A 14,115-nucleotide genomic window follows, 5' to 3' on the forward strand; every position below is an offset into this window, starting at 1 on the left:
CACTGTCCTCATCCAGTCCCATAACATCAGAATCATCGTGGTGTTCACTGTCAGTCTCTGACTCTAGCCCTGCCAAACTCGGCGCTGCAATGCGCCACTGTAATTTTTTTATTTTCATCTTTCTGACTCGGAGTCTGTTTACGAGCTGCATGTAACTCTTGCACAAAGTGTCGGTCTTTATTTTCACCTGACACTTTACCCATAGACAATACAAGCACGTGTAACTAGTCCAGTAAACTTTTACTGGCACATCATAACACTACACCATTTGTTCCTACTGCGAGTGTCTCCTTAGCCTAACAAATCCTTTCTTGACACGTCAAGTCTGTACAATTAGTCCAGTTTTTCCTGGAGACTGTTCTACTGACACGATAAAGCACTGCAAAATTTAAGAAAAAAAAAATTTATGCAACACTTTTGTACATTATATCACAACTGCATATACTCTAACCAAAATAATACGTACGTGCAAATGTAGATGGTTTGTTTTATAGTACTGTATTCTTCCTTTTCAGTCCTGAAGAGGTGATCTATCAGGAGCAGTCTCCGTCTGCCCACTGCATCCTGATCCTGAGGTCGTGAGTCAGGTTCAGTGGTCGGGTGTTTCACTGAAGTCTGGTCTCAAACCTCCCCGGTGTTTTGGAAGAAAAAGTGAAACAGTCCGATGGGTGGCTCGCCAATGATGTTGATTTAAGTGAGTTCTGATGTTTCTTCAGAAAATACATTCCTCTTCTTCAATTAATATGTTTAGTGTAATACATGCAGGGAATCATGTCCCAAGCAGAGAACAGACAGATTCAAAGTTCTTATGACTTCATAAGATGTTATACCCCTTAACACAGGGCAGTAACCAATGGTAAAGCGTTTTGTTAATTGGTGTTGGTACTTGTATGTGTTCCTTCCCCAGCCAAAGCCTGCATTTCAGAGGGTCCTTAGAATCTATTTAGGCGAGCCAGGACAAGTCATGCACATGCTTACGCTTTGTGGAAGTAGTTGTCAGGATAATATTGTATATCTATGGCTGTCAGCAGGTAGATGCAGAGTCTGCATCATAGGTTGACGTACACCCTAGCATGTACACCATTCCACTGAGGGGAAACCTAGATAGTGTTATCGTTTCTGTCCGATTGAGAAGCCTACGGTTATGTGGATATAATTAGTGCTGTTTTTGTTCATCTTTCAAAAATAGCCTGAATATTAGGTTTTCTGAACTTCTTTTTTTCAATCGTAGCCTTCTGCATAGTAGTAGTTTCTGCATGTGAGTTGTTTACACTTTGCAAGTAAAACTGGACATGCACTGTGTCCCACATTTTATATTTTAAAACCTACATACTATATGAAAATCTATCTATGGGAAACTGAAGTCATACAAAAGGATTATTGTCAAATTGTGGAACTTTTTTTCTAAAGGCCTTGAAATAATAAAAAAAGATTGAATATCTCAAAACTGTTTGGAATACATATTGCTGTTCTTCGTCTAAACTATTTATTTATTTACCCAGCTTGTTGTGCTAAGTTCCTGCTAGCCACTCACCACATCACCACAAGTGAAACATTTTCCCTTGTGGCTCAACTGTTTTTCCCAAAGTTCACCACGGTGGCGAAGGCTTTGAAAAAATGTACTTGTGTAAGACTGCCAGCTCATTCAACATGTGCTGGTAGATGAATTAGTACAGACTGTTTAATTTCATTTTGCCAAATGAAAGCTCTTTAGCTTAATCACGTAACGTGCATGCCACAAACTGGAGGACAGAGGCTGTGATAGAAACAATCAGCGGACGGCGCTGCTTGTAAAAAACAAACAAACAAAAACAAAAAAACCCACATGGCATCCAAACGGAAAAAAATCTTATAAAACAAATTGCACAGACCAATAATCAGAATCGTGTTACAAAAGATGTAGTCCAATGAATACCAGTCACCTATGTCCACAACTAAAATATGACTGTGATACTAGTCACAGGGAGGTGAATCAGCCATGGTTTCAAACATACCCTCTGGTTGAAATAATATATTTTGGAAGTAGTAGCAAAGTGGATTTGAAGGAGGAATAATTTAATAAAATAATAAACACATTTATTATTTTAAGAAGGATTCATCTCACTATGATTTATTGAGTTTTAATGTCAGAATCGGTGCAATATTTTACTGTCAGTAGTCACAGAACACAGTAAAAAAAAAAAAAAAAACACAGCAGTGGCTGTACAATCCTACTAATATTATTGCTCACATTAGTACATCTTTATCTTTACATCTTTAGTAGATCTTTACATCTTGTGAAACTAGAGCTGCGGTTGGTCAGGGAGGCATTAATATTAACATACACTAATAGCAATGTCTACTGGCACAATTTTGCTTTACCATTCTGTAGTGGGAAAGAAAACTGCGTCAAATAATGTGAAGGATTATGCAGTACATAAATATCTCTGCAAACCTATTCAGAATTTAGGAAATCTGTAATTCATATTTTTCATGTGGGACTAAGTTGGCATTTATTAAATGGGAATCTGAGCTATAGTGTAAATTAAATATAATATTTCTGTGTATTGTAAATGGTAGGGTCTGGCATTATATGGCAAATATCTATGTGTTATATCTTCGAGGGAACGTGGTTATGGTATAATAAAAGATTTAAGAACATAAGAAAGTTTACAAACGAGAGGAGGCCATTCGGCCCATCTTGCTCGTTTGGTTGTTAGTAGCTTATTGATCCCAAAATCTCATCAAGCAGCTTCTTGAAGGATCCCAGGGTGTCAGCTTCAACAACATTACTGGGGAGTTGATTCCAGACCCTCACAATTCTCTGTGTAAAAAAGTGTCTCCTATTTTCTGTTCTGAATGCCCCTTTTTCTAAACTCCATTTGTGACCCCTGGTCCTTGTTTCTTTTTTCAGGCTGAAAAAGTCCCTTGGGTCGACACTGTCAATACCTTTTAGAATTTTGAATGCTTGAATTAGGTCGCCATGTAGTCTTCTTTGTTCAAGACTGAACAGATTCAATTCTTTTAGCCTGTCTGCATATGACATGCCTTTTAAGCCCGGAATAATTCTGGTCGCTTTTCTTTGCACTCTTTCTAGAGCAGCAATATCTTTTGTTATAGCGAGGTGACCAGAACTGCACACAATATTCAAGATGAGGTCTTACTAGTGCATTGTACAGTTTTAACATTACTTCCCTTGATTTAAATTCAACACTTTTCACAATGTATCCGAGCATCTTGTTAGCCTTTTTTTATAGCTTCCCCACATTGTCTAGATGAAGACATTTCTGAGTCAACAAAAACTCCTAGGTCTTTTTCATAGATTCCTTCTCCAATTTCAGTATCTCCCATATGATATTTATAATGTACATTTTTATTTCCTGCGTGCAGTACCTTACACTTTTCTCTATTAAATGTCATTTGCCATGTGTCTGCCCAGTTCTGAATATTGTCTAGATCATTTTGAATGACCTTTGCTGCTGCAACAGTGTTTGCCACTCCTCCTACTTTTGTGTCGTCTGCAAATTTAACAAGTTTGCTTACTATACCAGAATCTAAATCATTAATGTAGATTAGGAATAGCAGAGGACCTAATACTGATCCCTGTGGTACACCGCTGGTTACCACACTCCATTCTGAGGTTTTTCCTCTAATCAGTACTTTCTGTTTTCTACATGTTAACCACTCCCTAATCCATGTACATGTGTTTCCTTGAATCCCAACTGCGTTCAGTTTGAGAATTAATCTTTTGTGCGGGACTTTGTCAAAAGCTTTCTGGAAATCTAAATAAACCATGTCATATGCTTTGCAATTATCCATTATCGATGTTGCATCCTCAAAAAAATCAAGCAAGTTAGTTAGACACGATCTCCCTTTCCTAAAACCATGCTGACTGTCTCCCAGGACCCTGTTACCATATAGGTAATTTTCCATTTTGGATCTTATTATAGTTTCCATAAGTTTGCATATAATAGAAGTCAGGCTTACTGGTCTGTAGTTACCTGGTTCAGTTTTGTTTCCCTTTTTGTGGATCGGTATTACGTTTGCAATTTTCCAGTCTGTCGGTACCACCCCTGTGTCAAGAGACTGCTGCATGATCTTGGTTAGCGGTTTGTAAATTACTTCTTTCATTTCTTTGAGTACTACTGGGAGGATCTCATCCGGCCCAGGGGATTTGTTTATTTTAAGAGCTCCTAGTCCCTTTAACACTTCTGCCTCAGTTATGCTAAAGTTATTTAAAACTGGATAGGAACTGGATGACATGTGGGGCATGTTGTCAGTATCTTCCTTTGTAAAAACTTGTGAAAAGTAATCATTTAATATATTTGCTATTTTTTTCTTCATCTACGATTTTGCCATTTGTATCTCTTAAACATTGAATCTCCTCTTTGAATGTTCTCTTGCTGTTATAATATTGGAAAAACATTTTGGAATTGGTTTTAGCTCCCTTAGCAATGTTCATTTCTATTTCTCTCTTGGCCTTTCTAACTTCCTTTTTGACTTGCGTTTGCAGTTCCATGTACTCTTTCTGCGTACTTTCTTTTTGGTCCTTTTTTAATGCTCTGTAAAGTGCCTTTTTTCGCTGAATATTTTTTTTAATTGATCTATTAAACCATTTTGGCAATTTAGTTTAACATTTTGATTTGTCTACTTTAGGGATGTAATTGTTTTGCGCCTCTAGTACTACATTTTTGAAGAACAACCATCCTTCTTCTGTGGGTGTTTTCTCCATTTTACTCCAATCTACTTCTGTAAGTCTCTGTTTCATACCTTCATAGTTTGCTTTTCTAAAATTGTAAACCTTAGCTTTAGTCATTACTTTTGGGGATTTAAAAAACACTTCAAATGAGACCATGTTGTGGTCTGAGTTTGCCAGTGGTTCTCTGACCTCTGTTTTAGTTATTCTATCTTCGTTATTTGAAAAGACTAAATCAAGGCATGCCTCCCCTCTAGTCGGTGCCTTGACAAATTGTGTTAGGAAGCAGTCATTTGTCATTTCCACCATTTCTATTTCATCCTTCGCGCTACCTACCGGGTTTTCCCATTTTATTTGGGGGAAGTTGAAATCCCCCATTAGTATGGCTTCTCCTTTGCTACACGCATTTCTAATGTCATTGTATAACAGATTATTTTGCTCACCGTCTAAATCTGGCGGGCTATAGCATGCTCCTATTAATATGCCCTTTGAATTTTTGTCCGTTATTCTGACCCATATTGATTTGGTTTTATTTTCTTTGTCCAGGTTTAACATCTGGGCTTCAAGACTGTTTCTTATGTATAGCGCTACCCCTCCTCCTCTTCTGTCCTGCCTGTCTTTCCTATACAGTGTATACCCACAAATATTATATTCGTCCCCATTACTCTGACAACCACGTTTCTGTAACACCTATCACATCATAGTTACCTGTTAGTGCAGTAGCTTCAAGTTCTAGAATTTTGTTTCTGATACTTCTAGCATTTAGATAAATACATTTAATGGTTGTCTTACCTGAGTTGTTGTTCTTGTTTTGATGTGGTCTCCCTTCTGTTTTTTTGTTGATTTCTCCCCCCCTTCCTTTCTAGTTTTGCATTGGTGTTGGTTGTTACAGAGCTGTGTATCAGGGGTGAACCCAGGATCTAGTCTGATCTGTCAACCGGGGAGAATGTGCTAATAAAGTTCAGTGAAGTTCAATCTCGTCTCCATGTCTCATACATTACATGCACCAAACTAAAGAACATGCTGTCACAACCAACCCATTCAAGAGTGCTGAGTGCTGAAACAAGTATTTTAAGCAAACCAATTTCTCACATAAAGGAATAATCAACAGTGTTTTGCAGGATTATTGTTATTTTTTAGCCATTATGCAAACTGAAAACATAGCATAGAGGTCTGATTACAACGTCTTTTTTCCAGGTAGCAACGTAGCGGGCTGTTTACGCTCAACAGCGCTGACGAGAACCCTGGGGTCCTCACCGTACAGTACTTGCGATAGATTCTCTTAAAGCAGTGTCTCTCAAACAAAATAAATAAATCAAACCTCACAACAAAGCTTAACAGTGAATGTAGCCAATGTCTGTGTTATCATTATATATCTTTATAATTGCAGAATTAATCACAATATGGCATGCTTTTATTGTAGAACGAGCCTTCTGAATAACAGCAAAATTACTGTTATTATTAAACAACTCTTCTCTGCTTTATCAGACAGACCTCTGTTCTTGTGCTCTGTGTTTACATCCATGTTTAGATCCCTTATTGACCACAGTAAGAATGTCACTGGAAGGCAGCATGAGACTATGGTGAAATGTGCAGGAGATGCGTGAAGATAGTGAAATCTGCAGGAAAGCAATGTGCTGGTGGCGTGAACTTGCGTGAATCATGTTAGTCACGCTGCATGTACTGTGTACTCATTATTTTACAATAATCATAATAGGATTCTGTGTTCCTGTTTCAACCCTTTGTAGTCGATTTATTCATCGCTTGTCAGGTGCGTTGGGTCCATTAGTTTTTACACAGTTTATTTTACACGCGCAGTTTATTTATTTTTTTTTTTTCAGTGTAAAAGTTTTAAAAGGCACTGCATGTTAAAAGGACATCAATACTCCAGTCTCCAGTCAAGCCCCACCTATTGTTCGCTGTATTTTTTCACATACCTCTTTATAGACGTGCATACCGAAAAGCCTCTCCTGATCACACGTTTTATCACCAAACTCCTCAATAATGTGATCCAAGTCATTATTTTATTACTATAACATCTCAAAAAGCTCTGCAAATGTTGGTGATGTTCTTTGAGTGCTGGATGCGGAAGCAGCTGTCTTCTTTGTGTCCTGTTATCTTTGTGGTGCTGGGGCTATCTGTATTGTACAGATACAGCTTCATTCACCCAGCTTCATTCACCTCCTATTGGTCTCACTCGGCCATTGAAAGGTTTTCTCATCTTTTTCCGGAGAAAAAACGACTAGAGACCTGTGCTTTACATCGCTTTGATGTAGGACAGGGTCCGACATCAGACTGGAAAGGGAAAATTGTAATGTCGGACCTGGTCTGACACATGTCCGCAAAGGGTTAAATATTCTGTCTAACCAGTAGAAAATATTATTAGCAAAATTGTATAGTCTGTGTAGAAGGTTCATTACTCAAATTATGCTAACATACTGAAAGTTCCAAGCTTTTCTTATTAGGTGGAAGGATCTCTTTGAACTAAGCATGGGGCCTTCTTAACATTCCAATCTGGTGAGGCAAAGAATCGTAAACACTATGAAAAGAGCCATTATGTTGGGTACAGTTTGAAATAGATCAATTGGTTTGTGATTTTACTGTAAAAAAATAAATAAATAAATAAAAAGTGTGGCAGAGAAACTAAGAGTTTGAAACTAAAATAATATAATATGCTGCACAGCAGAAAGTGACTTAAATTAATAACTTCAGTCAAAATAAAGGTACCAGTCTGTGTCAAGTATACAGATCTGCCGAAGAGAATGCAATTAATTTGGTAACCTTGTTTTTGCTTGCTTGAAGTGAAGCAGTACCATGCGCGAGTAACTGGAGGAAATAACTTGGCAACTGAAGCGAGATTCACTGGTGGGCAGTTTGCAATCCAAGGTTTCTATGACGATTTGATCTTTTAACTAAGTACCATTTGGTATAGAAAAGAAGGAAGGGGAGTAATGGTATGGGACAGTTTCTTAGCTCTAGTAAAAAATGTAATACATTTGCGAAAATGCTTACAGGAGAATTTAGTATTAATAACAACTAACCTTGGCGGGAAAGCAGGTTGTCTGGAACCTGCCTGTACAGGATTTATTTAGAAACAGACTGGTACATTTGACACTTTTTGATAGCCTGGATTTAAGTGAAAGTAATTGGATTTACAATTGCAGACTTGGTTTGCATAAACCTTCTAGCAGCCTTTATCCAATATTATTTTGTTAACACACATACATGAAACAAATCCAACCTACTGAAAATAATGTTTTTGATGTTAAAAGGGAAATACATTTTAAAGTCAGATTGGAATAATTAAACAAAGTTGATGTTCTATATTAAGACATATCCTCGTATATAAATATATTCTAAATATACATACGTGACAACAGTTCCTATGTGGTCGGGACTGTCCCGATTTCTTAGCAAATGTCCAGCGTCCCGATGCATAGTAAGAAAGTCCCAATATTTACATATAGAAAAAAAATCATTCATTCTGCACAGTAGAGTTAGTGAAAACCACATTCTGTGCTCTTTGTGTGGCTGGCACATCTGCTGATCAATTACCTTTATATAGGTAAGTGATTCATTTTGTCTGTTTTTACTGTCATTGGGGGGGGGGGGATAAGTCTGTTATATGATAATGAGTGTTTTTTGCTTATGACTCCTCACGTGGGCATATTGCATGTGAACCTGATGAAGACCTGGTGTATGTGTATGCATACATACATACATGCACACACATATCTTATTGACTTGTATTCAGTATTAAGGAACTCCGTGGTACCAAAGAGAATAACATCAGTTCAAAAGTTCACCTCATATATTTTGGAAATGAAGGGGAGGTGGACTATGGGATTATGGCCAATTAATCTTCAAGAAGGAGTTACCGGGTGTTTGAGTGTACTATTCACTTGAAGGACTGTCTTCAAAGGCAAAGGCTTCTGAATACGACCCAAAAGCAATCAAGGCTGATTTTAATGTTTAGATTTTATTTTTTTATTTTTCTCCGCTTTTGACCTATGAAGCGGAGAAAAAGTTCTATAATAGACAAGGCAAGATCTAAGTCAAGAGTCATTCGACTTGCTAACTACAAGTTGTGTGGTCTGTCCTGAAGATCTTTGATCAAGCTGATTGCTGTTTTGGGTCGTATTCAGAAGCCTTTGCCTTTGAAGATAGCTCTTGTCTTCACATTATATTCTACATATTACACTTCCATATATCAGAGAGTAAGCATATTCTTTAATATTATATCTCACTTATATTGAAGCATTTGCTGTAAGGTATAGGATTTATATTTTAGCTTTAGAGTGATATATTAAATGCTGTAGGATTTAGTGGTAGGCGCTTTTAGTTTTTTGATTGCAAGACCTGAGGGCAAAACATGTTATAACCATAAATGCTCGCAATAATATACAGTGCTTAAAGAAAGTCTACACCCCCTTTGAACTTTTTTTTCACATTTTTGTTGTCAGTGCCTCAGTTTCATGCATCCACTTCTCTACACACCATACTCCACACTGTTAAGGGGAAAAAAGGTGGTAATACTGAGGTAATACTTGGTGGGAGCACCTTTGGTAGCAATTACAGCTGTGAGTCTGTTGGGATAGGTTTCTACCAACTTTGCACACCTATATTTGACTATTCTTCTTTACAAAACTGTTCAAACTCAGTCAAGTTGTTTGGGGAACTCAGTCATGCCACAATTTTTTTATTGGATTTAGGTTGGGGCTCTGACTGGGCAACTCAAGGACATTTACCTTTTTCTTCCTTAGCCACTCAAGTGTAGCTTTGGCTATGTACTTTCGGCTGTTGTCATGCTGAAAGGTAAACTTCCATCCCAGTTTCAGCTTTCTTGCAGAGGGCAGCAGGTTTTCCTCAAGGACTTCTCTGTACTTTGCTCCATTCGTTTTCCCTTTTATCCTGACAAGTGCCTCAGTCCCTGCCGATGAGAAACATCCTCATAACATGATGCTGCCACCACCATGCTTCACAGTAGGGATGGTGTTCTTTGGGTGAGGTGTTGGGTTTGCACCAAACATAATGCTTTGTATTTTGGCCAAAAAGTTCCATTTTAGTTTCGTCAGACCACAAAATGTTTTGCCACATGGCTACAGAATCTCCTGAGTGTTTTTTTTGCATACTTCAAATGAGATTCAAGGTGGGCTTTCTTGAGTAGTGGCTTCCTTCTTGCCACCCTACAATCCAGGCCATATTTGTGAGGTGCTTGGGATATTGTTGTCACATGCACACTTTGGCCATAAAAGCCTGTAGCTCTTAAAGTTGCCATTGGCCTCTTGGTAGCCTCTCTGATCAGTCTCCTTGCTCGGTCATCCAGTTTGGAGGGACGGCCTGATCTAGGCAGGGTCCTGGTGGTGCCACACACCTTCCACTTCTTAATAATTGTCTTGACTGTGCTCAAAGGGATATTCAAGGGCTTTTTATTATTTTTTATTTTTTATACCCATCCTCTGATCTGTGCCTTTCAACAACTTTGTCCCGGAGTTCTTTTGAAAGTGCCTTGGTGATCATGGTTGAGTCTTTGCTTTGAAATTCACTATCCAGCAGAGGGAACCTACAGGAACTGCTGAATTTGTCCTGAAATCATGTGAATCACTACAATCTAACACAGGTGGAGGCCACTTTAAGGCAATTTGGTTACACCTGAGCTAATTTAGGATTGCTATTACAAGGGGGGTGGACACTTATCCAACCAAGCTATTTCAGTTTTTATTTTTAATTGTCTACAGATTTCTAGAATATTTTTTCACTTGGAAGTTGTGGAGTAGGATGTGTAGCTAAATTAAAAGAAAAAACTTTAATGCATTTTAATTCCAGGCTGTAAGGCAACAAAAGGTGAACATTTTGAAAGGGGGTGTAGACTTTCTATAGGCACTGTGTAATGATTGTATTGGGAAGTGAAACTGATGGAGTATGTTTTCGGTGGAAAATTAAAAATGCAGAGATTACAGTTCTTCTCAATTACTGAAGTTAAGCAAGCAGGCAGGTGACGGGAGCAGGAAACTAAACCCCCTGGTAACTGTGGTGGTTAGGGCTCATGCTCTCCTCCTCCTTCTCCTCCTCCTCCTGAAACATCTCATTTGGTTATACACTTCACCAGAACCCACTGGTCTGTAACACCACTCTTTGTATTGTTTTCTTTTAATTTAAGGGGTAGATTAATTATTATAGCGATAAGCATACCCATGTTACTGTATTGAAGTATTCAACCTGTTAAACCTGTAAAGGCACTGGAGACTGCTTATTAGCAGAGATCCAAAGTGGCTTGCAACCACTGGATCCATTATTAAGCATTTAATAAACAGAAGGAGCACTGTACTGCCCTGATTCGTTAAAGCTTCAAATTAAGTGAGTGCGTGTGATTTTTCTTGATTTATTAAAAGTTGTCTGGATACGTTGCAAGCCCAGTGCACGAACAATCCACTGCAGGAGTCCAAAACATCTCTGTCCTCCTTAAACATCTCCCCTGAGTTTTGTGTGCTCAGAGCAATATGAGTATGTGTGAATCTGACAGCTGGCTGTTATATACTATCCATGATTTTACGTTTTTTTATTTTTCATATCGTGCTTTGCCAGAGAATAGTGGTGTTTGTATTGAGTGCATAACGTATTTCAAGTAGTTTTGTTTTTATGAACGTGGATAGTATTTTGGGTTACTTTTATGTAATAAAATTACATAAAAATAACTAACTTTATGCCGGTGGTTAGTGTTTGTTTCAGGACTTACAGATTGAGGGTTAATGTGGCCCTCTCCCAAAATGTTAGGGGGGTGTGGCAAAGTGGTGCATGAATACAGGTGAGTGCAGAGCGGATTAATCACACAAACAATGATTAACAGGTGCAAGGGTGTTTATTGAAATTAAGTCAATGTCCTGAGCCGTATGGCAAATGCCTGTAAAAAAAAAAAAAAAAAATGATGGAAGTGAATACAGTGGCATGTATCACTTTGTTTGTAAAAATCCCACGGGTTTGACCTGCAACCAAAAGTCCAGTTTAACACAAAAACACTTGGTGATAGTGAATAAGTGCTCGTCGTATATTGCAGTTATCTGTGAAAATGCAGGGGAGAAAGTGATGTCCAGGTTTATGCTGGCTTTCACTACAGCTCCGGATCGTGCTACTGGTATCTATTAAAAAAACAGACTACAGTTAACAAACACTAACAGACACAAGATGAAACTTACTGTTCACAATATGGCAACACAGACTCCTCGTAGGTTTACCAAGGAACAGAACACTTTCCCCTCTATTTGTACCTATTTTCATTACCCATAGGTTAACAAGCGCATCCGTTCCTCCAATCCTCGGATAGCAAGCAGTCTTCCGTCCAAGTCATTGAACTTGGGTGTCGTAGCTCAGCCCCCTTCCTAAATGATCAACTCCCAGCTACCCTAAGGAATAAATTGTCATGCCATTTGATTAAGGGTACTGTGTTCCTTTTTACGTAGTGCTCTCACAGGTCGGGACAGAGACCGAACTCCAAGAATCATTCGATCTCTGTCACGGGGACATTTTCTTCAGTGAGGGAGTCAATTTGTCAGCTTCTCTGCGTGCTCATCGGAAAAGACAATAACAGTCAATGTATTCATGTTTATTTGTTCAATCTATCTCCAAACTTTTATTTACCACTGATAGTAATGTCTGATAAAAAGCATAGTGGGATCCTGTTCTACTTTTCTATCATTAACAAGAAGCCTAAAGTACTGTAAGTACTGTACTGTACAGTACTGTATTTATTTATAATAAATACATAAAAACAACATTTTATTTTGGGTTCGTGACCACCGATTTTATATACACAATATATAGAAATTACAAAAGCAAATATATTCTTTGGGTCCAGATTCAGTTACTATGAGTTTACCTTGTTATGAACCCAGATCTGACCTGCCCTGTCAGTACAAGCAACAGGGCTTTCGACAATCTTGTATTTATCTAAAGAATAAAACAACGTATTATATTCAAAACATAGACCCAGTATAGTACTGAACTGGAACACAGACTTTGCAACCACAGACACACGTGATGAATTAGAATTGCTGAGGACTGTAATTCCTCTGCCCTCTGAAGAAATCAGTTAACTTAAACGACTGGCCTTACTTCCTGAACAGATGGGGCTGTTTTAACTGATTCAGCTACAGGAAGGGAAATATGACCAAACCGTTGACCACTGGACTAACAGCAGGCAAACAGTAGCTGTATATCACCCCTACAAAGTACAATGATGTTGTGGTTACTGGGTCAAACAAAGTCCAGCTACTTTGTTAGGACAAATGTGAATGAAGAAGACAGTGTTTAATCAAGCAGAATTAAAAAGCAAACAAGGGGATAACTTGAAGTACTTAAAAAATAGATGATGGGTAAGTAGATTCAAGAAAATGCACAGAGTCCTTTTCTTCAATCAGTTGCCAGGTTTATTGAAATATGCAGGGAGTCTGGTCCCAGGTACAGGACATACAGAACTCAACATTACAATGTTTGCATGACATTAAATACCCTTCTGTATAGATGGTCCACCTCCCCTTTCTCTGACATTAACCAATGGTCAAGGTAATTTAATTTATTGTGTGAGTGTTAATGTGTGTGTGTCTGTGTGTGTGGTCTAGTGTGACAACATCTGAACTCAGTGCATTCTTCACACTCCTGGAGACAAAAGGTCCATACACTGCCTTTTGTTATCTCCTTGCGACCCCCATTGATGCCAGTGGGATTATCTCTTTTGATCTCTCTGAAGTCTAGGGCCTGTTCCCTTCTAGTCCACAGCATTGTTATCTCATTAGCTTGCAGTCATTGTTGGGCAGTTTGTAGACGCATCGACTCTATCAGTAGTTAGCAGTACATGCAATTTGAACCAAACAGTCTGCTATCTGCAATATTAGTCTCCTTTCAGAAAAGAACACCAGTATAGCTCTGCTAGTCCACATGCGTAGCAAACCCCTAATCAATTCTCAATCCATGTTTTCCAACATAACTTGTATCCAAACTATGGGGCACACAGACACTGATTGCCTACCTTTTCAACCACCAGTGTTGAGTAGGTAAAATACCACACCATACTTGCTGGCATTGGCATTTCGGTACAGGACTTAACACCTGGGTACCCCATACACGTCCCTTAGAAGCGGGATGGGAAATGGAACAATCATTGCCAGGTCATGGAGCTGAGACCTCCTATGTGCCTTACCTCCTTAAGTTGTTGGGTTTTGTTTGGATTTTGAGTAGTGTTAAGGATATCGTAGGTGTTTATGAATAATCAGGCTTGATATTTTGTTAAACTTAATATCCTTTTCACTTTTTTATTCTTGTTTAATCGGTATTGTATTTGAACTTGTTTTGTTTTAGTTTTAGTTTTCTTTGCTATCTTGGTTGAGTTTAGTAGTCTATTGCTTTTATTAGTTTTAAATTGTCATTTTATTTTATGTTTTAATATT

At 38.3% G+C, this 14,115-nt stretch overlaps 1 protein-coding gene across 4 annotated transcripts in view; it reads left to right on the top strand.

Moving 5' to 3' along the window:
- Positions 1-14,115, top strand: part of LOC121319638 (putative uncharacterized protein DDB_G0282499) — a 48,587-nt gene that overhangs the window by 10,694 nt on the left and 23,778 nt on the right. For 3 of the 4 annotated variants that reach the window (XR_005950731.1, XM_041257256.1, XM_041257255.1), the window contains exon 2: positions 516-694. The exons of the other annotated variant lie outside the window; for it this stretch is intronic. The gene's annotated coding sequence lies outside the window, so the exon portion shown is untranslated. The remainder of the gene's footprint in view (positions 1-515; positions 695-14,115) is intronic. 4 annotated transcript variants of the gene reach the window in all.

Source organism: Polyodon spathula, chromosome 8, assembly GCF_017654505.1.
Source record: "Polyodon spathula isolate WHYD16114869_AA chromosome 8, ASM1765450v1, whole genome shotgun sequence".
Classification (NCBI taxonomy): domain Eukaryota; kingdom Metazoa; phylum Chordata; class Actinopteri; order Acipenseriformes; family Polyodontidae; genus Polyodon; species Polyodon spathula.